The following is a 26,552-nucleotide window of genomic DNA, read 5'->3' as shown; positions in this document are numbered from 1 at the left end:
CCTACCATTAAATACTTCAGAATAAATTCAATGTTTTTATATAAAATTATTTGAAGTTATTAGAATATATTCTATTAGAAAAAGCAACATGGTAAGTTACATGAATGAGTAAATTCATATGTAGACATTCTTCTTTCCAGTTAGTTTCTTTTTTAGTTCAAGAAAAATGCAGAGTACAGGATATTTTTTTTTTTGAGACTGTCTTGCTCTGTCTCCCAGGCTGGAGTGCAGTGGCATGATCTCAGCTCACCGCAAGCTCCATCTCCCAGGTTCGTGCCATTGTCCTGCCTCAGCCTCCCGAGTAGCTGGGATCACAGTTGCCTGTCATCGCACCCAGCTAATTTTGTTTTTGTATTTTTAGTAGAGATGGGGTTTCACCGTGTTAGCCAGGATGGTCTCGATCTCCTGACCTCGTGATTTGCCTGCCTTGGCCTCCCAAAGTGCTGGGATTACAGGTGTGAGCCACCGCATCCGGCCAGTACAAGATCATTTTTAAACAACTGCCCGAGTCTCCACTTATATTCTGTTGATTCGCTCAATCAATCATCCAATTATGCAGAAAATACTGGAGGATCTACTCTAAAATGCACTGGAATCACCGAAAATAGATGGTATAAATGCAGGTTAATCAAGCCTCAGTCTCTGAGTAAAAGATAGAGTATAGAAATCCCAGTTTTTCCAGGTTTTTCAGATACTCCTGATTTAGGTGGACCTTAAACTACACTTTGGAAAATACTGCCTTCCTGTATCATATCCACCCTAACATCAAATGTGACTGAAAGTATCAAAATGCTTAAAATTCCTGCAGGGCTGGGTGCAGCAAGCAGGCAACCAACGTGCAAAATATAAGAAGGCATCAACTCTCAGACTCAATTCAACTTTTTTTTTTTTTTCTTTTTCTTGAAACAGAATCCCACTCTGTCAGCCCAGCTGGAGTGCAATGGTGCAGTCTTGGCTCACTGCAATCTCTACCTCCCAGGTTCAAGTCATTCTCCTGCCTCAGCCTCCCAAGTAGCTAGGATTACAGGCCTGCACCACCACACCTGGCTAACTTTTTGTGTTTTTAGTAGAGACAGGCTTTCCCTATGTTGGCCAGACTGGTCTCAAACTACTGGCCTCAAGTGATTTACCCACCTTGGCCTCCCAAATTTCTGGGATTACAGGCACGAGCCACAGAGCCCAGTCCTGACTCTGCTCTTGGGAAAGCTGAGAGTACTGTGTTATTTGAATATCTGATCTACCTATGGATTCAGCCTAGCTAAAGTTGTTGAATTCTTAAGCCACCACCCCCTTCTCACCAGGTAAGCCCTGTATTCATCATAACTTTGACTAGATTCTCAGACTTAGCGAATACCAGTTCAGATGCTTGTCACATAGATGGACATTATGTAACTTTCTCTCCCCAGCACAAGATTTACTTTCAGATCATCAGTGAGTTAATTGAACAAATGGCAAAGATCTTGCCAAAATCTGAGAAGATGTCCTCTGACCTTGTAAGTAGTTTTAAGTGTAATTTCATTTAAATAGCCCAAAGCTTTTAGCCAAATACAACTTGGCAGTTCAATAATATTTGGGGAGGGTAAAAGCAGGTACTGTGTCAAAGAGCCAAGTGAATAAATTTTTTATGGAAGTCAGTCATATTAATTGTGTTGTTCAAAGATGATACTGTTCACATCGGTATTTATATATCTGTTAAAATGTTTGGGTTTATCTAATCCATGATTTCCTTTATCATATGTTAATACTGGATGTATTTAAAACTTCAAAGTGAGGTGATCTGCAAGCAGAGGGGCCCTGAATGTGTCTAAATGGAATAGTGACATATTTCTCCTACAGAAGACATTGCAGTTATTAACTGCTCATTATTCTAGAACATGTGTGAACCCTCACCCTTCAGGGGTGCTTGTTTTTCACCCTTGAAGTTCTTCAGTTCAAAAAAGGCTAAAGATCTATACCTTAACAAAAGAGAGACAGCCTCAGTTTGCTCTATAGTATGTACTCAACTTAAATATTATTGTTATAATATGCTAGTTGGAAAGAGATTTATCCTCTTAAATAATGCCAAGACTTTCCTTAACCCCATTTCTGTGGATATTGTTTGCTTTTCAGCATTTCAATTCTTGCTAATCTTATTTCAGCATCCCACATAATTAGAACTGTACAGATTCTAACTATTCAATCATCTCTTCCCTCCCCTATAAAATGTGCTAACAGGATGTGAAATGGAGGTGGGCTCCCTGTGTTCTTGCTTTGAGTCTAAAGGAAGTTAAATATAAACACTCAGGAAGTGTCTGAACACACCTCCATTTCAATGTGATCCTCAGTTAGTACATTTCCCTTGAGGTAGGCAGAAAAATGTGAATACATTTTTTTTTAACCTATCCAATTTCAACTTAAAACTTCATCTTAAAATTTTCCTTTTGCCCCATCAACTGGGTGCCCTAGATTATACAGGAATGGAGAAAGAAAAAAGAACTTGGCTTAACCATTTGCTATTTTGTGATATTTTATAATATGCTGCTAGTCTCACCAGGAGCGAATATGTTAATTCACATATCCATATCTATGAAAAGGAACATGAAATGGGGTTAACTAAATTATATTGAATACATATACAGATACATGAAGCTTTGGAAAACATCTGGACTTTGGAATACTAGTCCACACACGTCTTTCAGAGAGTCTTTCGTAGGTATGAAGAATAAAAAATTTATTGTGATTTTTATCATGTTCAAATTCAAATTCAGCAAAGGAGATGAATTCATTTCCCTTGTACTGTGGTGTGAATGCGTGTTTGAATTTATACATGGAACCTTAATCCCCAAGGTGATAGTATTAAAAGGTGGAGTCCATAGGAGGTGATTAGGCCATGAGGGTGGATGGGATTAGTGCCCTTAATAAAAGGACTGGAGGGAGCAAGTTTGTCCCTTTTGCCCTTGTGCCATGTGAGGACACATAGAAGGCACCATCCAGCGGGAAAGGCTCTCGCCAGCCAGTGAATTTGCTGGTGCCACAGTCTTAGACTTCTCAGCCTCTAGAACTGTGAAAAATAAATTTCTACCATTTATAAATTACCCAGTCTATGGTATTTTATTTTAACAGCAGGAATCAACTAAGACACCTAATCCAACTTAATATGGTTTGGCTGTGTCCCCACCCAACTCTCATCTTGAATTGTAGTTCCCATAATCCCCACGTGTTGTGGGAGGGACCAGGTGGAAATAAATGGATCGTGGGGGCAGTTTCCTCCATTCTGTTCTTGTGAAGTGAGTTAGTTTTCACAAGATCTGACGGTTCTATAAGGGGCTTTTCCTCCTTTTGCTAGGTGCTTCTTGCTGCTGCCATGAGAAGAACGATGTTTGCTTCCCCCTCTGCCACGATTGTTAAGTTTCCTGAGGCCTCCTGAGCCATGCTGAACTGTGAGTCAATTAAACCATTTTTCTTTATAAATTACCGAGTCCTGGGTATATCTTTATTAGCAGTGTAAGAACGGACTAATAAGGAACCTGCAGTGGACCTTGCCTTACTAATTTCAATCTCCTGTACATATGGCCTAGATTACGTACAAAATCTAAGTTTACTTCAATGCTGGGTTAACTGTATGGCCACGGTGGCTGGCACGAAATTAACCAACCTTAAATAGTAGTATGGCTTAGTCAAACTTTCATTTATTACTAAAGATTTATCACTGCTGTTTCCTTTGGGAATGTGGTTGAGTAAAGTGTTTTGAGCTGCGTTTGTGCGTACTTGATACCTGCTCCTTTTGATCTGGGTGATCTATTAGAAGGAGGAGGAGAAAAATTAAACCTAAAATATCTTTAGTTGTATGGTAGAGGTGGAAGGTAATTTTGTCGGGGTCTGATGAAACCCCTGAAGGATTATTAGATCCTGAAACCTGAAAATTAGGCTCTAAAATGTAGCCCAATTGGAGATATTTGTGAACTTGACCCTTTCTAGAATTTTTGAAAATTCGGGTAAGTAAAGACACTTGAGTTTCTGGACTCAAGATTATAGATGGTGTTTTCTCTTTTTTTACTCACATTTTACAATGAGGCATTGATAATTAACACACTTACCAGTTCCTTTTAGCACAGACCTTGTTTAATAGAGTATAGACAAAAGTCTCAACATTTGAGAACTGCCAGAAAAGGAGAGGAAACCATTTGCTTTCCGAGAACACACTGGATAACTTCAGCACAAGGCAGAATAAGGGTATTTAGCTCAGAGGGAGGAGAAAGAGAGTGGCCTTGAATATTGCTTATTTTAGTTTTCCTTAAGGCTGCCCACACAAAGTTTTCCATCAGTGACTCATCAAATTTCATTCTGCTAGATGTGATGCTGAATTTTTTCTATCTTAAGATGTTCAACAAGAATTTTCTGCTAGTAAATATATTTCCGGTGAGCAGAGGTTATTAAGAATACTTGTACCATGGACCCCTTTGGCACCTGGTGAAACCTGTAGACCCCTCTTTCTAAATAAAGTTATTGAGGGCATAAAATACCTAAGATTAAAGAAAACCTATATTTAAAAACATTTCACAAATATAATAAAACAAACTTGTGACATGGTAATATATACACTTCTTCAACACATTTAGTAATCGAATCTATGATTACCTAATTATTACTATAATTTTGACATAGTGGTGGACATAAATAATATATTGAACTATTTGCACAACTTTAATGTATTAATAATATGAAAATTGTGATTTCTCCTGAGGAGAACACAGATTTTAACAGTACTATGGTCTGTTGCCTACAGTCATAGCTTAAGGAATGGCTAAACCAGTTACAGGTTAGTGGGAAAAGGGGATCTAATTGTATTCATTCAAGTTCCTGGACTTCCTGAATTCCACACATGGTCTTCTGGGTGGCTTGAGCTTCCCACGTTAAAAATTCTTGCTATATAGATTAAGATGAATAAGATACAACCAGGTTTCTTTTTTACATGTCAAATAATAGTTTTGATATATTTCTCATGACATAAGCTATAAAAATGGAAAAAAAAACTGTCTTTGAGATGATATTTGTGTATGGAAATTAGGTCCAGATTTTATTCTTTTTTTCTTTTAATGTTTTTTTCTTTATGAAACTAAGTGTTCTGTTGGCATGTTTACCACCGTTAAATGCATTTTAATAAAATCCCTGTGGTATTGTGTGCTTTGACATTGCTGGAAAAGGGTGTCTATTTATGAAAATAATGTTAGACTATAAAGTTAAATAAAGGGAGATGAGATATCAGAAATAACACATTTCCATGGTAATTTTTTTAAACAGTAGATTGATCAATAGCATTTTGCAGTAAGATGTTGTTAATCTGTCTCAGTCAGGACCCAAACAGCAAGCCATTTCAAATTGATCACAGAACAAAAATTGGCATTACGTTCCCTTGGCTTCATTGTGAGGGTGCTCTACAGCTCATTTCATGACCAATGAAAATACTGATGCTAATGACAACTCTAAGAATACTGTGCCAAATATCAGAGAGAAAGAAAGCAAAGGTTGGGGGTGGAGATTATAATTGTTTCTAGCACTGTGTTTAAAACTCTTGGAACTTTTATTTTCATAGTGAAAGAAAACAATTTTTAATAGCAAGCTAGGTGTGTCATCCACAACATCCCAGTCGTGTTTAGTTTGTATTTTCTGAAAAGTTGCATTTCTGAGAAACACAATGAGAGGAAACCAATGGAAGTTATAATTCCAGACCAAAAGTTCTGACTCAAATGTTGACAAAGATCAGGTAGGAAACATAGAGACTTGTAGTAGGCCAGGTATAAAATAGAACAAAGTTTGTGAGATGTCCAGGGTCACAAGGTTTGGAGTGTAAGTGAAAATAATAGCTGTGTAGCCAATAAGAATTTTGCAGTCTGCCCATTAGAAAGACTGTTATTCCTGGACTTGTGACCTTCCTGATCTTACATGGATACAAACTAATATCCTTGTTTCTTTGCTTTCTCAGCTAATAGATTTTTAGAAAAGGGTGTCTGGAGCCAAACACAATGTCCATGGTTTGACAGAGTGAATGGAGACAGGAAAACATACTTTCTCAAAAGAGTAAAATTGCTTTTCCATCCTCATTCTTCTGGTCTGTCCACTGTACTGCAGCAATATTAAACAGCTTGATCTTCCCTTTTGTCACATTCTTACCACCATATTTCTCCCTTTTGTCACATTCTTACCACCATATTTCTAACTTTATTTTTTAGCAGCAGACTTTCATGAAATTATTTAATTTTTGGTTTCCTACCGCAGATTGTGTATGACTTATCCAGTGTTAGTAGTAATACTACAAAATAAACAGAATGACAATCTATTTAGCCTTGAGTCTATAGTGTTTTGCTGACTGGAACTGGGATTGACTGACATGGCTATGCTTAGGTGGTCTCACCTGGGCTTGCATATGCCTCTGCAGCCAACAAGAATTAGCTTGAAGGTGCTGCTCATCTTGGCTAGCTCACTCACATGTTTGGTTGAGGGTCAGCTAATTGTTGCCTAACCTGGGATGTCCTCATCTGGGCTGACTTGAGTAGTTTGGCTCTGTTCCTCATATCCCTTTCTTCAACAGGCAAGCCTGAGTATGTTCTTCTCATTGTATAGATGGGGTTACATTCCAATAAGCCTATTGTAAGTGAAAAATATTTTAAGTAAAAAATGCATTTGATACCTTGCTAAAGCCATCATAAAGTTTAAAAATTGTCAAGTCGAACCATTGTAACTCAGGGACCATCCATTATTAGCAGAGGACAAGAGACAAGCCCGAGCACATTTTCAATCTTATTCATGAGTCAGTTTGCTAGTATTTCATTGACTAAAATTAGTGATAAAACCAGCCAGGTTTGTGATTAAAAGAATAAAGGCAAATGTAAATCACAAAGAGATATGACTTTATACCCATTAGTCTGGAAAAAGAAAACGAAATGAAACCTGAAATTGACAAGTGTTGGAAAGGATATAGAGAATTTGGAACACTTCTGCATTGTTGGTGAGAATATAAAATGATGGAGCTGCTATAGAAAATGGTATTGTGATTCTTCAAAAATTTAAACATAGAATTACAATGTGATCCAGCAATTCCCTCTCTAAGTACATACCCAAAGAATTAAAAGAATTTAATTTTCAAATAATCAAAAGTGTGGATTCAAACAGATATTTGCACACCCTTGCTCAATAGCAGCATTATTCATAAAAGCCAGAAGCAGAAGTAACCCAGGTGTCCATCAGCAGATGAACGGATAAACAAAATGTGGTACATATATACAATGAACTATTATCCAGTCTTAAGGGAATTTTGATGCATGCTAGAGCATGGTTGAAACTTGAAAACATGACGTTGTGAATTATGCCAGTCACAAAAGGACAAATATTGTATGATTCCACTTCCACTAGGTTCCTAGAGTAGTCAAATTCATAGCAAGTAGAGTGGTGGTTGCCAGGAACTGGAGTTGTTCCAGGGACTGGAATTGGGAATTAATATTTAATAGACACAGGGTTTCAGTTGGGGAAGACAAAAAAGTTCTGAAGATGGATGATGGTAATAGTTGCATAATGTGGATGTAGTTCATGCCACAGAATTGTACACTCAAAAATGGCTAAAATAATGCATCTTATGTATATTTTGCTACAAGAAAAAAGTACACAAAAAGAGAAAGGGTATAGATTCAACCTCATCAGTAATTATTAGTGAAAATCATGTAGCAAAACGGGTGTGCAGAAACCAAAGAATTAGAGACATTCATGCAGTATCTACCACAATGGGAATCTTTAAAGGTGGTAGTACTTTTAGCAAAGCACTAGAATCATTACAATATTAAATTTTCTTCCAAGTGGCCTGATATTTATAACAGATTTAAAAAATTATAGAGAGGTATTATACCAGTCTTAGCACTGAACTCTAAATGCAATAGGGGTTTAAGTTTTGATCCAGAGTTCAAGAATACCAGTGACAGAACACCCAACCCTCTTAGCACACAAAATACTAGTTACAGTGACACATTTGAGTTATTGGGAATAATTCAAACCCTGTTTAGGTTCTCTTATGATGCATATCACATGATGCATATAACAACTAAGTAATTAAAATCATTTTATCAAATGGATACCATTAAGATATCTGGGGCTGGGCACAGTGGCTCACTTCTGTAATTCCGGCACTTTGGGAGGCTGAAGCAGGAGGATTACTTGAGGCCAGAAGTTCAACACCAGCCTGGGCAACATAGTGAGACCCCATCTCTACAAAAATTTTCTTAAAAAATTTGCCACATGCAGTGGTACACGTCTCTAGTCCCAGCCAGTTGGGAGGCTGAGGCAGGAGGGTTTTTCAAGCCCAAGAGTTGAGGGTGTAGTGAACTATGATTGTACCACTGCACTCCAGATGCAGTGACAGAGCATGAGACCCTGTTTCTTTTTTAAAAAATGAAAAAAAAAAAGATACCTGAGAAAATAAGATAATGAACACCTTATTTAATAAATTCACTTTTCAGCAGTTCTATAAAGTTATATAAATCTGGAGTTGCCGCATTATTTGTTATGTCATTGTGATTTCAGTTTAGAGTATTTAAATGTTAATTAAAATTCTGGACTGTTTTTCATAATTTGCTTCTTAATCTAGGCTATTATCAATTTCCTGAGTAGTGAAAATGCTTGTGGTTCTCATGGCCAAGGCATCTGCCCAGTATTTACACAAGAGCATCATTAGGTATTTATAATTTATTAAAATGCCCATGTATGTTCTTTTTGAATAATTGGCTAATAACTTCATTCATAAGGGACATTTGTGTGAGTTCTAATTTAATTTATAGAAAACCTAACAACATTTAATGTATTTTTAAAGCTATCACAGTACAAATAGTAGTGATATTTGTTTTAGTATTAGTAATCCTTTTTGGTGTTTGTTTTTATTATTAATTTTCAAGGGATAAAAATCATGAAAGTAAAGTAAGATGGAAATCATTCTTAATAATGTGAGCTATTGAGTTGAATATTCAAATATATTGAATTGTTTTTAAATTTATTATTGTAGCTTTTTGAGGCAGATAAAATGAATATTATGCCTATGTCATAGATGACAAAAGGAAACGTAAAGATTGTGACTTTTTTAAGGTCACCAAATTGGTTAGTGTTAGGAGAATAAGATACCAGAACCACCACCTCCTAGAGCTGTGGTGTGTGATACAGCAGCCACTAGTCATGAAGGTATTAAGCATTTAAAATGTGAATACTCTGAGATGAGATACACTGTGAGAGTCAGAAAAACACTAGATTCCAAACATAATACTAGAAAAGAAATGGAAAATATCTCAATAATTATATATTGATTGAATGTTGAAATAAGATTTTAGATTTATGGGGTTAAATAAAATATTAATTTCACTTTTTAGTTTTCTTATGTGACCACTAGAAAACTTAAAATTTTACAGATGGCTCTTATTATATTTCTAATGGACAATACTATCCTGGAATATTTTTTTCTACTGCTTTGGGCTAAATATCTAAGCCTGGGGTCTGAATTATGCATATAAGTTCCTATGGTGTGATTCATACATAGTTTATAAATGTCTAAATGTTTAGTAGTACTTAGAAATTTTTTAAAATCTTACCTAATAAGAACAAACAATTGTTTGTTGACTTTTTCTCATATGCCTTGCCCAAAGCAATTGAGAAAAATAAAGTTTATTTAAGACTTTCTGTATGAAATGTGAGAGCCACACATAAAATTTTAAGTTTTCTAGGAGGCATATTAAAAGAGGAAAAAATAGTGAAATTAATTTAGTCATGCATTTTATTCAATTTAGTGTATCTAAAGCAACCAAGGTAGCGATATTTTACACAAATCTGTTTATATATCTCTCTCTACTTCTTATAACCTACCCTTGCCTTTCTATTGTTCTTAAGGTAATTAAAATTCTTACCCTGGTAAAATTCTTATCATGCCTCCAGCCTTACCTGCTCACTTTTTCTTAATCTCTCTCTCCACTCCCTTCCTACTACCAGGGCTATTATAGTGTCTTTCATAGCTTTCAACACTCCAGCATCCTCTCACTCACCCCAGGGCTCTGTGCAGTGCTTCCTCCTTGTAGAACACTGTTTTCTTTTTGCCTGCTTAACTCCTGTTAATTCTCCAGATTTCAGCACGAGATTATCATTTCCTTATGGACTATTTCTTTGATTCTCAAATGGAGGTCAGTTATTATTTAAAATATGTACTCACAGTAGCCCTAAAAATGAATTTATCTAATTTACTTTGGATAAATTATTCACCCTTAACTGAAAAGTTCACTAACATGATTATTTGATTAATATCAGTATGCCCTAGTAGACTCTAAGAGTCGTGACACTGGTCTTCCTGTCTTTTTTTTTTTTTTTTTTTTTTCAGTGCTATATTCCCAGTACACATTACCTGATATATACTAGGCACTCAATAAATATTATTTTAATGATATATAAGTGAATAAATTCATAGATGGGTGTTCTTTGAGGTATATATAATGCTATATTTAAAATAAGATCCAAGATGTTTAAATAAGGTCCTCTGACATTTTTTATAGCTATTTTATCTTTCCTATTTGTTTTGCAAAGTAATTCAGTTTTCAAATAAAAATCAGATTCACTATTACAGTATATCTTTGAATACTTGAGCATTGTCAATTGTATTGCTCAACATGTACCGGCATTATGTACTTGGTTCACACAACAACCCTAAGAGAGAAAAATGGATATTTCTACTTTTGGGGCAAAAAGTTAAGTTATGAAAAGTGAAGTGGCTTTGCTTCAACTTAAAGGGACAATAATAAATACAAAACAGATTTGGAAGTGGTGTTGTGTGTGTGTGTGTGTGTGTGTGTGTGTGTGAGAGAGAGAGAGAGAGAGAGAGACAAAGTCCAAGGCTAGATTTTCAAATACTGACGAAGAATGAGAACTGATGTCTAAATGATGACTTAATGGCCCAGAGAGAGATCTCTTATTCAAGAAATACCAAATTATGTCTGGTAAGTAATTCTGAAGAATGTAGACCATTACTTTTTTTTTTTTTTTTAAGACAGAGTCTCACTCTGTATTCTAGGCTGGAGTGCTGTGCAGTCTCAGCATACTGCAACCTCTGCCTCCTGAATTCAAGTGATTCTCCTGCCTCAGCCTCCCCAGTAGCTGGGACTATAGGCATGCACCTCCATGTTGGGCTAATTTTTGTATTTTTAGTAGAGACGGGATTTCACCATGTTGGCCAGGGTAGTCTAGAACTCCTGATTTCAAGTGATCTGCCTGCCTCAGCCTCCAAAAGTGCTAGGATTACAGTTGTGAGCCACCACACCTGGCCCCTCACCTTTTTAAAATATATTTATTTATTTTCTTGAGACAGGGTCTCACTCTGTTGCCCAGGCTGGAGCACAGTGGTGCTATCTCGGCTCATTGCAGCATCAGCCTCTGGAGCTCAGGTGATCCTCCCTTCTCAGCTCCTGAGTAGCTCGGACTACAGGCACGCACCACCATGCCTGGCTAATTTTTGTAGTTTTGGTAGAGACGAGGTTTCACTATGTTGCCCAGGCTGGACTCCTGGACTCCAGCAATATGGCCTGCCTCGCCTCCCAGAGTGCTGGGAATAAAGGTGTGAGCCACTGCGCCCAGACTGACCATTACCTTTTAAAACGATTTTCATCAGAAAGTTAAAATATTTTATATTATTAAGGGCAAATTTTTCTAGTTGCTAATAAAATATGGTTAAGTATCCACTGGTTTTCAAAGTATGAGGCCTAAACCAGGAGCATATGCATCATCCAGAAACTTGTTAAAAATGCACATTCTTGACCACCAACCCAAATCTACAGAATTAGAAATTCTCGGAGTGTGTGCAGCTCAGGAGTTTGTGTTTTAACAAGCATCAGCATTTTAGTATTTGAGAACAAGTGAAGAAGACTATTAGATTTAAGGAGGATTCTCATTAATAGCCTCAAAAATATTTAGTGAATGACAAAACATTTTGGGAGCCTTCCTGTGACAAAGGGAAAATGATACATCTTAGAAGACTTCTGTTCTTTAAAAAATAAAACATAACTGATTTTTATATTTCAAATGTCCTCTATAAGATTTCTATTTCAGTCATCAAATTCTCAAATATTTTCACAAGAATCAAGGTTCCTGAATCAAGAAAACATTTGGAACATTTATAATTAGTTATGTATTGGAAAATTGGCTCTGGAATAAAAAACTGCCCAGATTTGTTGCATTTACTGATTTCTGTGCTGTATGTTCTTCCCAAATGGCCAATTTCAAGCTACCAGTAGAGTCATTATGACTTGACTGAGTGTAGGATTGAAGAAATGCTCAGAATAGGTGTTCTATTTTTTTCTTTTTTTTGGAAGGAGGAAGGAGACTCTTTAGAAAGGTCTATTTTGCCCAATCCACTCACATTATAGAAAATTTCCTTTTACTGTGTATTCTTTTTTTTCCCCTTGTTAAAAATAAGTCATACAGATTCTTCGCGCAAAGTATTCTTATACATGAATAATATTTTGGTATTTAAATGGGCTGCCGGTCACTTGATTACATTAGCTTTTATTATAAAATATGTGCTGATTTCTCAGCAATTTATGCGTGCAGAAGGGTCCTTTACAATGGGAAGTATTTGGAACATGTATAATTCAAGTTGGATTTTGGATAAATATTCCAACCATATATTTTACTTAGGGATTCCTTTGGTAAGTAGAGTCAATCCTCAATAATTTCATACTATAACAAAAACCAAGAGTTTTGGGTAACTAAGAATCAACATTTCAATTATTCAAAATATTATTGAATGTAATTATGATTGAAAATGGTGCCAATGAGTAAAAACAAACAGTGGAAGTGAGGGCATTTTATTTCTCAGCTGGTAAAAAAGCAAATCTGGTGTGTTATAATTGGTGATGAGGACTTTTTAAACAAATCTGGCTAGTTATTATTTCTAGTCTGGTTGCTGTCCTGGTTTTCAAAATATTTCAATGCTTTCTTAGGTCTTTTTGTTTTGTTTTTTTCTTTTAAAATATGCAAGAGTATGCCATTTTAAAAGAAAAAAAGCACTACTATTAATGTTTGTAAAAATCTGTTTTGAATATGCGTCCCCTATGCTCAGAAAGGTTTGATATCTCCCACTGCTCACAATATAAAACCCAACAATTTACCTTGGTACTCAATCCCTTTGACTATTTGGCCCTTCCTACCTTTCCGTCGTAATTTTCTAATACTGTTCTACAAACACACATGCAGTTTGCCATCTCTGTGAATACTTGCAATATACTTTTTTTACCCATGATATTGCTCCTTTTTCTCATAATTGGAAGTACTATGCATACTTTTTGTCCTATGCATCTCATGTTCTCTCCAAAATTTTTTCATCCTTCCTACTACTGTAGGTGAGCAGTGCAATACGATGATTAGAGTCACTGCCATGATTTGAATATTTAGCCGCTATTCTATCTTTTGTAACTTACTAAGTTACTCTCAGTGTGTCTTTATCTGTAAATGGGGTTTAATAATAACGGTTTTGTGAGTTGCGTAGTGAAGATTATGTGAGAAAAGATCTGTAAAGCATTTACTAACGTGCTTGGCAAGAATTATTAACCATGGCTTCATTTTTTTCCTCATTTGAACTCAAAAGCTATATCCAAACACTTGTTTGGACCTTCGATGTTTTCTTGTAGTATACTTTTGTATACTTATGGTGTTCTGAATATAACTGTAGAGTGTCGGCCCCAAGGACATACTTTTGGCCTTCTCTATAACATCTGATATATGCCTTTTCTTGCACATAGTACATGCCAGAATAACAATGAATGAATAAATAAAATGGAAGAGTATAAGCAATACTGATTGGATCATTGGGAAAACAAGGCTGTCTCAGCTCTGCTAACATCATGTTGTGTCATATCAGCGATTAATAACTGACTTCTTTGAAAGTCAGTGTCTTTATTCAAAATAGAGATGGAACTAGTAGGTAATCTCTATGGCCTTTTTCAACTGCAGGGTGTAACTATCTGAGATATGGCCTAACTGCATGAATGTAAATATAGACTGTTATAATTACTTATTAATTTCTCTATTGAAAACTTTTTGTTTTCTTGTACTTTATTTTTAAGCCCTCAGATGCTCAGAACTGAGATGATAATACTCCTCAATTCATGATACACCTCCCGATCTGTGGGAGACTCTTTTTTCTTTTTAAAAGTTGTGTTATGTGTGTTTCCCTTCAACTTATATTTTCTGTGACTTAGAGATTTAAATGTGACCGTAAAATTATAAAAGCAATAGAAGAAAACACACAAAACAAAATAACAAGAACAAAAACAAATTTTCCTGGTCACTTCCCTCATTGTACATATCTCAACACCCAATAATTAAGATCTGTCATTTCCACATCAAAGGTATCTCTTTGCCTTTTCATTTCTAGCCGTCTCCTCCACTAATACACCACTCGAGGACACCATTATCTCTCTTTCAGATTATTGTAGTAACCTTCTCTTAATTGACTTTTCTCTCATTCATTCTTCAGTTTTGAATTAGGCTCACCTCTTATAAGCTTATTTATTTATTTAGTGTTATCTAATTTGAAATGTACTTTGCTTCTTGCAATCAGAATAGTCTTATAAAAAACTTTTAAAAAGTAACATCTACATTAAAAATTATTAATTTTGTGGGTATGTATTAGGTGTATATATTATGGATTACATAAAATATTTTGATATAAGCATGCAGTGTTTTAAAATTACATCAGGTAAATGGGGTATCCATCACTTCCTGCACTTATCCTTTGTTACAAACAACCCAGCAATTCTCTTTCAGTTATTTTTAAATGTACAATTAAATTATTTTTGACCATAGTTTTTTAAGAGCAGAAATAAATTTTATAGTGGGTCTATCTCATACAGTACACTTACTTTGTAGACAATTTCTCTTTTGCTCAGATTTATTTGAGTTGCTTAAAAAAAAAAAGCCATGTAAATTCTCGGTTTATTCATACTAAGTGCTTTCCTTTTTCTCTTTTAATGAAAACCTGTGTTTTTTTCTTTCCTTCTCAGCAAGAACCAGTATTATTCAATTTGCAACTTTCTATAGAGTCAACCCAGTTCATATAATTCTTTATAGTTTTAGCAGACTATGGGTCAAAAATAGGAATGTATCTACCATATGTTTGATGGTAAATTAGCCAATGGTTTCATTTCCTCATTATATTTATAAACCAGGTCATTAAGTAAACAAATTAATTGAATTATCAAATGCAACATAATTTCTTCTGACCCAAGCAATTTGGAGATGATTCTACCATTAAATGTTATCATTAGGAAGAAAATTAAGAGTGTAGACAAATAGTGGTTGAACTGCTCTCAAAATGTGGACTATAAGCACATTTGGAAATGTTTCAGAAATTTAATTTCCATCTTCCACTTCAATGTGTATGGCAGCAAATATTAATTCGCCCTATACTATTCCAAAGCATTATCAAGAACAAAACAATAGCACATGCAGTATTTCTATAGAATTGTCATCTACTGGGAAATATAGAGAATAGTATTTTAGATGTCTACAGCTTTTGGAAGATCACATTTTTGACTTATCTAGTATATATTGCCTTTAGTTAGTTTCTTTGGTCAAATAAAAGATTCTTTGATTTTCCTTTATGAAAGTTGCAAGGAAATTTTCCAAGTCCAAAATTGAAATTTTAAAAAGCTATTTATACTTCTCTAATTGTTAGGTTTATTTTCTAATAAAATAAAGCCACCTCAGGGTCCAATATTCTTTCCTCATTCAGTTTATATCAGTCGTTATTTAGTATAGGTCAATGATTCAGTTCAGATCATTTATTTTGCCTCTGTAACATGGTGCTTAATTTCTAATTTAACTTTTCCATATATGTTTACATTTCATTTTCACTTAGTATACTCTTTAGGTCAAGTGTCGTGTTAGACAACACCTGTAGGAAAACATGCTGGACCTCTTGTCAGAAATCCCAGGTTGAAGTCCCAATTCTGACACCATCTTTCTGAACTTGGGGAAATAACAATCTCTCCTGAATCTCAGTTTTCCAGTGAGTTACCTTACTTTTTATCATGTGTGTTAAGTGAAATGTAGTGAGATCCCTTTGCAAGCTCTAGAGAGCCCTAGAGATATAAGGTGCTTTTTTTTTTTGTTCTTTTGTGGACCCCTGAACACAGTGCAGGAAAAGAGCTCAGATATTGATAAATAAGCATAGACTTTCTCAAGGCTTAATGAAAATAAAAAAGAATTGATTATATTCCAAAGGATTCACTGAGTTTCTAAAGTAGTCATAGATGTTATTTAAATTAATTAATTTCCCCATCAAATGGTCATAGAGCATGAACAAGAACAGAATGTGATAAGGTTTCACAGTATTAAAATTTTCTTCATAGAATTTCAACATCTGTTTCCAAATACAGTCTGGGTTTTTTAAAGAATTCATTTAACTATAAGATAACTTTTACTCTTTTCCTTTCATATAGAAATGGGATCTTAATGTGACGTATATTTGTGTTTGAAACTGAGCCATAATCCAAATAAACAATGTCCTCGGTTTTATCCAAATAAAAATTATTTTTTTATCTCTTCTGGGGAAGATAATTAATTACAAGAAAATAATTTTTCACAGGACATTTACTTAAAAGCATGTGTCATACCCACTTAAATGCTTATTTATCTTCATGGTATTAGAAATTCAGCCTAAGTAATTTCCATCCAGTGCTCAAAAGGACATTTGCTAACTGAATTTAGAGCTCTATAATAAGAAAGTAGCTTAGATATAACTAAATAAAAAAGGATGAATTGCTTTTCTATGTTAGTGAATAATAATCATGTTAACCATTGAAAATAAATGAAAATTATTTCAACTCCAGAAACTGGCTCATCTTTGAAGCTAGGTAGGGAGCATAGAAATAATACGGTCAGCAATTTTGGCCTCATGGACCTTTCCCACAATGCATTTGCAATCTGTCCATCTCATTTGTCAGCTGTTCTTGCAACTATGCTTTCAGATTTTATATAAACCAAAACATATAATCTAAGAAACAAATGTGAAAAGAATTCATCACATTACTTTTATGTAGAATCAAATGTATTTTTAAAAACATCACAGGAGAAATATAGCATATGCTTTCTTAATGCAAAGAAGAGATATTTTACCTTAAGCAGATTGTCAAATCATATAAAATTTCTTATTAATGGCATATTATGGAAAATCTAAATAATGCATGCAAAATATAACCTTTTCTAAATTATGACTCAGTATTGCTTGACAGATTAGTCAGTCACAACATGATTTGATTCTGTGCTGGTTTGTGCTTAATGTGATTTCAGAACCAGAAACTAAGTAATTAAAATCTACCTTATCTCACTAAGTCAGTAAGAGAGGCTCATTATGAATCCAGAAACAAACTTATTAGCCTGTGGTCATGCATCAGAAAGAAGAACGAAGATTGTGTTTATGCCTTCAGAAAGTTTAGTCATCCGTCTTTGAAGTTTCAGCACCATGAACAATAGTCTCCTGACTGGTGGCAGAAAGGGACCAAAAAATTCAATTAGGGCTGTAGTTATTTTTCGAAGAATACTATTTCTTTATTATCCAGCCAGTTTACTGAAGGATGTGCTAAAATGTAGGAATTATTAGGTAGATGATATTGTAGCTTGCTTTAAGATCTTACACTGATAGAGACTTAGTTTGTAGGCAACATTTTTACTTAGTAGCCAAAGGACCTGTCCTATATCTTATCCAACTCTTTTTCACTCTCTAGCAACTTCTACTAATTTTCTCTTTGTTAAAGTGTTTGTGGGCTGGGCACTGTGGCTCACACCTATAATCCCAGCACTTAAGGAGGCCGAGGCGGGTGGATCACGAGGTCAGGAGTTCAAGACCAGCATGACCAAGATGGTGAAACCCCCGTCTCTACTAAAAACTACAAAAAAAAAAAAAAAAAAAAAAAAAAATTGGCCAGGCGCAGTGGCAGGTGCCTGTAATCCCAGCTACTTGGGAGGCTGAGGCAGGAGAATTGCTGGAACCTGGGCAGCAGAGGTTGCAGTGAGCCGAGATCGCACCACTGCACTCCAGCCTGGGCAACAGAGTGAGACTCCGTATCAAAAAAAAAAAAAAGTTTGTATAATGTTTAGTAAAAGAAAAGTTAAAAAAAAAAATCCACTTTACTGATAGCACCTGGGGGGAAAGACTTTTCATGTGGATGTATAAGATATTGCTATAAATGAGTTTTCAGCCACATATTAATTTTACCTCTATTTCTCATATATACAGAATTAACATTTTTAATAAAACTATGTTTCTAAGGCCAATAACGTGTCAATTCTTTTTTTTTAATTAATTTTTTTTTTTTTTTTTTTGTTGAGACGGAGTCTTGCTCTGTCGCCCAGGCTGGAGTGCAGTGGTGCCATCTCAGCTCACTGCAAGCTCTGCCTCCCGGGTTCACGCCATTCTCCTGCCTCAGCCTCCTGAGTAGCTGGGACTACAGGCACCCGCCACCACGCCTGGCCAATTTTTTGTATTTTTGGTAGAGACGGGGTTTCACCATGTTAGCCAGGCTGGCCTTGAAGTCCTGACCTCGTGATCCGCCCACCTCAGCCTCCCAAAGTGCTGGGATTACAGGCGTGAGCCACCACGCCCGGCCCTGTTAGTGTCAATTCTTGTTCATTTGATCATTCACTCATTCATTCCACAAATATTCATTTGGCATCACCTCTGTACTGAGTACTCTTCCGTGTATGGGGGTTAAAAGAGGTAAATACAACTGATAAAGTTCCTGCACTCAGATGTTAGTCTAGTGGGAAAGCAGGCATTGAAAAATCTTTATAAGACAGAAACTGTACTGTTGTGATACCTATGAAGAAGGAAGTATACAAGGTATCATTAGCATACATAGGGGCTGGGGACGAACACTTGATCACATTTAATATTGACCAGGAAACACTTACAAGAAGAGATGCCTTGATTTCTTGCCTGGATGTCAATGATAACCTCAGAAATGGAATTCACACACTAAGTCATGTTTTTTTTTCCTCCAAACTATGTCCTGTACGGTGGCTAGCATGATCTTTGCCATGTGTAAATATGATCATGCTTGCCTCCTGATTGATTCTCTTCAGTAGCTTCATAGCTCTTTAAAATTAAGACTGAAATCTTTGTTAGGAATAATTAGAAACTGTAATGCCTGAATCTCACTCTCTCTTTGGCACCCCGTTTCTTCTAGTTGCCTTCATTCTCAGACATACTCTTTTCATGTGAGGGCAAAGGCAGGCTCCCTAAAGAGTTATATTTATGCCGTCCTAATAGTTCTTGATCTTAGTTCCCCAAATTACATGGAGTACAGGAGAGAAGGCTGCCAAAAGAAAGATATGAACAACAAATAACACATACTCTCTAGCCATATAATTAAAATAAAATTATTCTGTATGTACTGTGTTTCCAATTGTCAACTAATGCTCTCTCTATTTAAAAAACTATATTTAAACAAGTATGTAAAGTAATTTGCTACAGGGAATTCCCACATAGTGAGATAATTTTTTTTTTTTTTTTTTTTAGATGGAGTTTTGCTCTTGTCACCCAGGCTGGAGTGCAGTGGCGCGATCTCAGCTCACTGCAACCTCTGCCTCCTGGGTTCAAGTGATTTCTCCTGCCTCAGCCTCCCGAGTAGCTGGGACTACAGGCGCCCGCCACCATGCTCAGCTAATTTTCTTCATTTCTAGTAGAGACAGGGTTTCACTATATTGGGCAGGCCGGTCTCGAACTCCTGACCTCAGGCGACCCACCTGTCTCAGCCTCCCAAAGTGTTGGGATTACAGGTGTGAGCCACTGCGCCCGGCCATAGCGAGATAATGTTAACCTTCATGGAGATATTAGGAGTGAGGTTGGAAGTCTGTGAGAAAAATTATTTTATAATCTATATTTTACTTCTAGGAAAGGAAGGAATTTAAATGATACTCTGAACTTCTGTAATAGTATTAAATACAGTTAACATTATTCATTACCTACCATATTCCACAAACTTTATTAGCTTGAAATTCTTTGCACAGTTTTCTTTTTCCCCTTTTTCTTCCTGTTTAGTTTTTTATGAGATCTGTGGAGAATTTCAAGCTTTCTAAGATATAACATGGAGCATTGCTTCTTAAAGCATGTGAGTTTAGTTTATTGATAATGTGATATTGCAGCATAAAAGTTATATTAGACAAACCCCATCACAAGGCTGCTTTTCTTCTTGCCTTGTATAGCTTCTATATGATTCTTTCACTAATGTCCAAGAGGAAAAACAAAGCCAAAATCTTATCTCTAATACCAAGAGCATGGCATGTGTAGCAGGTCAGGCATGGGAAAATGTAAATCGTTTGAAGGCTATAAAGGTTTTAGTTACCCACTTAGAATAATAAGTTATTTATGTCTATAAGCTGTTGGTCTATAACTGAACAGAGTGTATTGTTGGCTTCAAGCTAGAAGGGTTATGAGTCAAATGTGATTAATGCTATAGCATGGATAGGTACTGTGAGATTACTGAGTAGCTATGTATGTTTCCTGTTAAATTAGGTACATATATTCCCTAAAAATATTTCATTAAGAAGTTTAGGACTCACTCAGTTATTCACCTTTAAATTATATATGGCTTATATATATATTTTTATATATATTTGTTTTGTTTTATTGTGCTTTGTTTTAGATGCGTAGATTTGTGATTTCCAGAAAAATTATGTTGCTTTTTATGTCTTCATTATTTTTCATGTTTATATTTATTTCTATAAGTGAGATTTCAAAATGCTGAAATAATTGGCCATCCAACAGTTAAAATCCTATAGTAGTAAAACCATGGAAATCCTGGAAAACTGTGACTATTCTTTATGACACAGCTTTTTCTTAAAATTGATATTAACAAAATGCCTTGATTCAGAATTAGTATGAAGCTATACATAAGCTTTTCCCCTGTCTTTCAGTAACTTAATGGTTTAAATTGATGTCATATTGAAAGACAAAATTTCCACAAGAAGAGATACTTTGAATACAGAAAATTCTCAAAAATGCCTCTCTCAATCAAGTTCCATCTTGTGATACTTTTGTAAGTTATTTTGAAGCAAAGTCACTATTATTTACATTTATTGTTAAGCTATTAATTTCCTAAATATTTTGATATGCACAATTAATTTAATTTTCACAATAAATCCTGTAGATAAATACAATAATTAATCCAATAATTAATCATAGGTGAGGTATATGGACCTTTATTCCACAGTAGTACAGTTAATTTGAAAGAGACTGGGATCCAAAACTTTTTATTCCTGATCAGACTCCACACTCTTCATATTAAATTACAGATCAGAGAACAGCCCAGTTTATGTGGCCCAGAGCTTCAGCTAGATATTACATAACAATACCGGATTTTTATTGGAATATTGTTTGGTTTTTTATTCTATTTTGCTAAAGTGCCAAGTATACAAAATTCCCCATAATGTGCTATAGGGTAATATTGCTTGTTGCTTTAAGCATAGATAAAATTCTCAAAGCCTCCCCTGGATTCCCCCAGAATATCCATGTGTATTTGGAATTATGTAGGAAAATGCAACTGAAGAGTTTCTCTGCAGTGGGCTTGATGAATGTGTTCCTGGGATGAAGAAATTAGCCAGCTGTGTGAGAAATAAAAAGATTACAAAGTTTTACCAGTTCTTGAATTCATTGACTTTCTCAGTTTGTAATGAGATCTGAGGATGACTTTCAGTGCAATTGAGATGATCCTTTTTGATCTATCTCAGGGTTTCTCAACCTCAGCACTATTAACATTTTGAACAGATAATAATTTGATACGAGGAGGGCTGACCTGTGCATTGTAGGATGATTCACAGGATCCCTGGCCTCTACCCATTAGATGCCAATCTCAGCTCCCCATTATGACAAACAATATCTCCAGGTGTTGCCAATGTCTCAAGGAAGTGGTGCAAAATAGTTCCCAGTTGAAAACCACTGATCTAGATGTATACACTTCCCAGAAATGCAAACTTTTCCCCTATTTTATGAAACGCAAACGAATGTCTAGCCTTTTTCTGAATAATGAGCATCTTCATTTTGTTGTGGTTGAAGGGAAATTCCTAAGTGACCACTATTCTGTGCTTTCTTTTAGAGCCATTAACTACATGGCTCTCTCAAGCCAATTATTATCATAGAAAATGTTTTCAAGGCCTGTGTGAGTGTTCAAAGGTCACATCATAGTAAAATGGCAAATCTTTTCATCTGATAACTCAGTAAATAAAAAACTACTATTCAAGAGGAAGAATCAGCCACAAACTATTTTTTTTTCCTAATAAATCTGCCCTTCCCTACAATCTCACAGACACTGTGTTGAGGCAGGGATGCCAGCTTAAAAGCCTCATTATTCAAAAGGCTCATTATCTTATTTCTTGTCTTACCACTGGGCCTTGGTTGAAGCTATTCTGGACCACTCGCCCAGGTTTTCTAACTTCAAGTCTCAAAGATCAGGATTTCAGGCATAACTCCTTTTTCTCTCACAGACTCTCACCTTCTTAGGCATATCAGTTCACTTATTCTGAGAAATCAACTTGGAATATCAAAGAGTGAAACAGATTGGCTAAGGCACTCAAAAACGTAACAATGGGTACCCACTTCTTTACATTGTCATAACTAAATAAGGCATCCGAATAACATTTTATAGAGGCAAAATTATCTTCAAGGTGACTCTCCATCCATTTCTGTATTATAAAGTAGGTGCCAACTTCTCTTTCCAGAAGGCAGCTTATCTTAGGAGACAGCAAAAATTCCTCACCATTTAGCTTATCAGTTATTCTACCAGACAGTGATGGAATCTCCTTGCAAATGCAATCTGTTTTTCTGATGAATTGCCAAAGTTCAGTAGCCACAGATGGAGGTGAGGACAGGGAAGAAAACCCCACAGGCATAGTTGTCCTTGTTTGAGGATGTCATTAAGAAGTCCATTCTGGTTCATGGCCAGATGCTTCCTTGTTGCCTTTGTAGAAGGCCAGTCCACTCATTTGTGTTTGTTGGTACAAAGAGCTATTTTTGTTGTTGAGTGCAGTTGCCTCCATTTAGAAGTACTTAAAATGAGCACATGCACTTTCTGGAAGGCTATTTCACTTTCATTTTATTAAATGATTTATTGGATGGCTCCCAAAATGATTACCTAGAAATGTCAGGTAAAGGTTAATTCAATACCATGGGGCAGAGTGGTGTTAGACTTATGTGGCATGAGGCTGATTAGAGCATTTGCCTCAGGAAAGGAAAGGGAATAATTTAGTGTAACACCATGGGTACCTGACATTACTTTTCAATTTACTTGTTGATCAGGAAATACATTTCCGGGTGTCTTTTCTGTCTCAGAAAAAGTGAAAATATTTTTGAAAGAATGGTCACACTTAACTATTTGAAAATATGTATTGACATAATTTAGGAATATTTTTCATTTCTACAGAAACACTATTTTCATATAAGATTATGCTATGGAAGAAAGAAGAGGCATGATATGGGAGACAAGGGGAAGTGCATTTTGGCAGATATATTATTATATAGAATTTTTGAGGTCTGGAAACTGAATTAGAAAGTGTGGGCTTGATTACTAGCTTCTTGGTCTATGTACTAAATATATGACATCAGGACAATTCATCTTCTTAAGCTTTAGTTTCCTCATCTGTAACATAGAAAATGCAGAACACAGTTTGCTTCGCACAAACATGCTCAGTCTACACATTTTCTTATTCAAGAAACATTCATTGAGCACCAGCTGTGTCCCAGGAATGGTTTTAAGCTCTGGAAACAAGAGTGCGCCGAAACAAGCCCATTCTGCTGCCTTCTTGGAGCCTGTGAGTTGGGGGGTTTGTGGGCTTGGTTAGAAAGGCAGCTATGAATTAAGTAATCATATAAATGTGTGAAATTTTAACTGTGATAACTGCTATCAAATAAAGCAATTCAGTGTTATAACTCTGAGTTATATTCTAGTCTGAGACAGCAGGAAACTTCCTTGAGAAAATGACAGAGAGCTAGATCCCAAAGATGAATAGAAGTAAACTAAGTACAATGGTCTGAATATTTGTGCCCCCTCAAAATTCATAGGTTAAAATCTATTCACCATTGTGATGGTATTCATAGGTAGGTAATTTGAGAAGTGATTTAGATTATAAGGTGCTCTCATGGTTGGGATTAGTGCCTCTAGGAAAGAGGCCTTAGGGAGCTGCTTTGCCCCTTCTACTCTGCGAGGACACAGCATGAAGACATCCTCTATGAATGAGAAAGTGGGCCTTCACCAGACATTGAATTTGCTGGGGTCTTGATCCTGAATTTTCTTGCTTCCAGAACTGTGAGCAAGCTACTTGGTCTCTGGTATTTTGTTATAGCAGTCCAAACAAGCTAAGACACTAAGGGATGGTGGGGAGAGAAAGGGAAGAGTAATGTAGGCAAAAGCCCTGTGTCAACAGAGAGTGTCAGAGAAATGTAGTGAAGGCCAGGGTGGTTGATGCCTCAGGAATGAGAGAGAAGAGTAATGTGTAGTGCAACTGGAGATGCCAGCAGGAGTTTGAACATGTAGGGCCTTTTAGACCATATTATGGATTCCGTTTTTTTTAATTAATATTTTTGAGAAGCCCCTGAATAATTTTAAGAAGAATGAAATGTTGGTGATGGTGACATAAGTATGTTGTATTTTGAACTCTGGTTGCAACGTAAAGAAGATGGGGGGATGGGATGGATCCTACAATAGGCTAAGTGAGGGCTGAGGGCAGCTTGGGTTAGGGAGACAGTAGAGAGGAGGGGAAGAAGTTAATAGCACTGAGAAGGTAAAATCAATATATATATTAGGTATAATTATTGTTATTGCTATGGTTCTTAATGCCATGTGATCAGACTATTGACGTTCTTCCTTTTGAGTTGGAACCAATTGCTTTTCCATGCTTAGTGATATGGTTTGACACTGTGTCCCCACCCAAATCTCATCTCAAATTGTAATCCCCACGTGTTGAGGGAGGGACCTGGTGGGAGGTGACTGGATCATGGGGGAAGATTTTCCCCATGCTGTTCTTGTGATAATGAGTTCTCATAAGATCTGATGGTTTAAAAGTGTGGCACTTTCCCTTCATTCTCTCTCGCTTGCCACCATGTGAGACGTGCTCGCTTGCCTTTTGCCTTCTGCCATGATTGTATGTTTCCTGAGGCTTCCTAGCCATGCTTCCTGTTAAGCCTATGGAACTGTAAGTCAATTAAATCTCCTTTACTTATAAATTACCCAGTCTCAGGTCGTTCTTTATAGCAGTGTGAAAATGAACTAATATACTTAGAAAACTTTGATGCCTATGTGAAACCCCCTTTTTCAGATATTTATTCTTTGATAATCATCATCTTTAAGGGAAAATCTTCACCCAGTAAGTTGAGACCCTGTAGTGGACTCTGAGAGATCCAATAGAAGATCCTAAGTTACACTGAGCACTTCAGTCTCCTTGTGGATTCTGGGGTTTCCAACAGGAATGGTGCAACTCTGCTGAGAAGACCCATGGTCAGCTTAACCATCTGTTCTCCTAAACTTGCCATGTTCCCTGGTTCCCCATTTTTTTGGTGATGAGGTATAGATTTAAAATTTTTCATTTTGTCCTGTTACTTGAAGGGTCAAAAAAAACAAAACCAATTGCATTGTACAGAATTGACAATCTGGTGCATAGCAATGACGAAGTCTCTATTCTTGGATACCTGACTCCCTTTAATCCTCATTTGCAGTTCTGACAGTTTGTGTGTGAACTTGAACTCACCTCTTTTTCCTGACTGTATTCAAGTTGTTGTACTAGGAAGATGATGGGGATAGAAGTATCTCCATACTCAAGAATGTTCTGAGGTTAAAACATTATATTTATTTATATAAATATTTGCATGCCTTATATTTATTTATATAAATATTTGCATGCCAAATATTTATTTATTCTACAGATATTTATTAAGCATATATTAAGTGCCTGAAACTGTTTACTAAAGAAAACATATACGAAAACAAAATATATCTGCTCTTTTGGTATTTGTACTCTGATTAGGATGGGATGGAGTGGGGTTGAGACTTCAATCTCTTCCTAAAATTCCCCAGCCAGCCCACGCCTTGGCCCTCACATATAAGAGGAATGCACTCTGGCCTGATGTGGCACATCTCTCACTACTGGCCAAGGAGTCTGAATGGCCACTTGCTCTTCTCTGGAGATCATCATCTAGGCAACTGGCATTTGAATTTCCTGCCCAAACAACTTCAAGCCTATGCTTTTAGGGAGTGCACAGGACTATTTCCTGGGTCCATATGCACAAGGCAAAGTATACCACTGTTGTACCCCTTTCTATGTCTGAGGAGTGGCCAGGGGCATTATAGTTTGCCTGGGGTATGAGATGGATGCTGTAGATGAACCATGGTTATATGTACTGGTGTGTCTTACATACAAAGGTGAGGCCCATTCTTATATGAGACAATGTCAAGGGTGGGAAGAAAAAGGGGTTGGGCTATGGGTAAGGGTTAGTCTCCTTCTCCCATGCTGTTATATTC

This window comes from Pongo pygmaeus, chromosome 4 (assembly GCF_028885625.2).
Source record: "Pongo pygmaeus isolate AG05252 chromosome 4, NHGRI_mPonPyg2-v2.0_pri, whole genome shotgun sequence".
Taxonomy (NCBI): domain Eukaryota; kingdom Metazoa; phylum Chordata; class Mammalia; order Primates; family Hominidae; genus Pongo; species Pongo pygmaeus.
The sequence above is the reverse complement of the archived record's forward strand: the minus strand, read 5'-3'. Positions refer to the sequence as shown.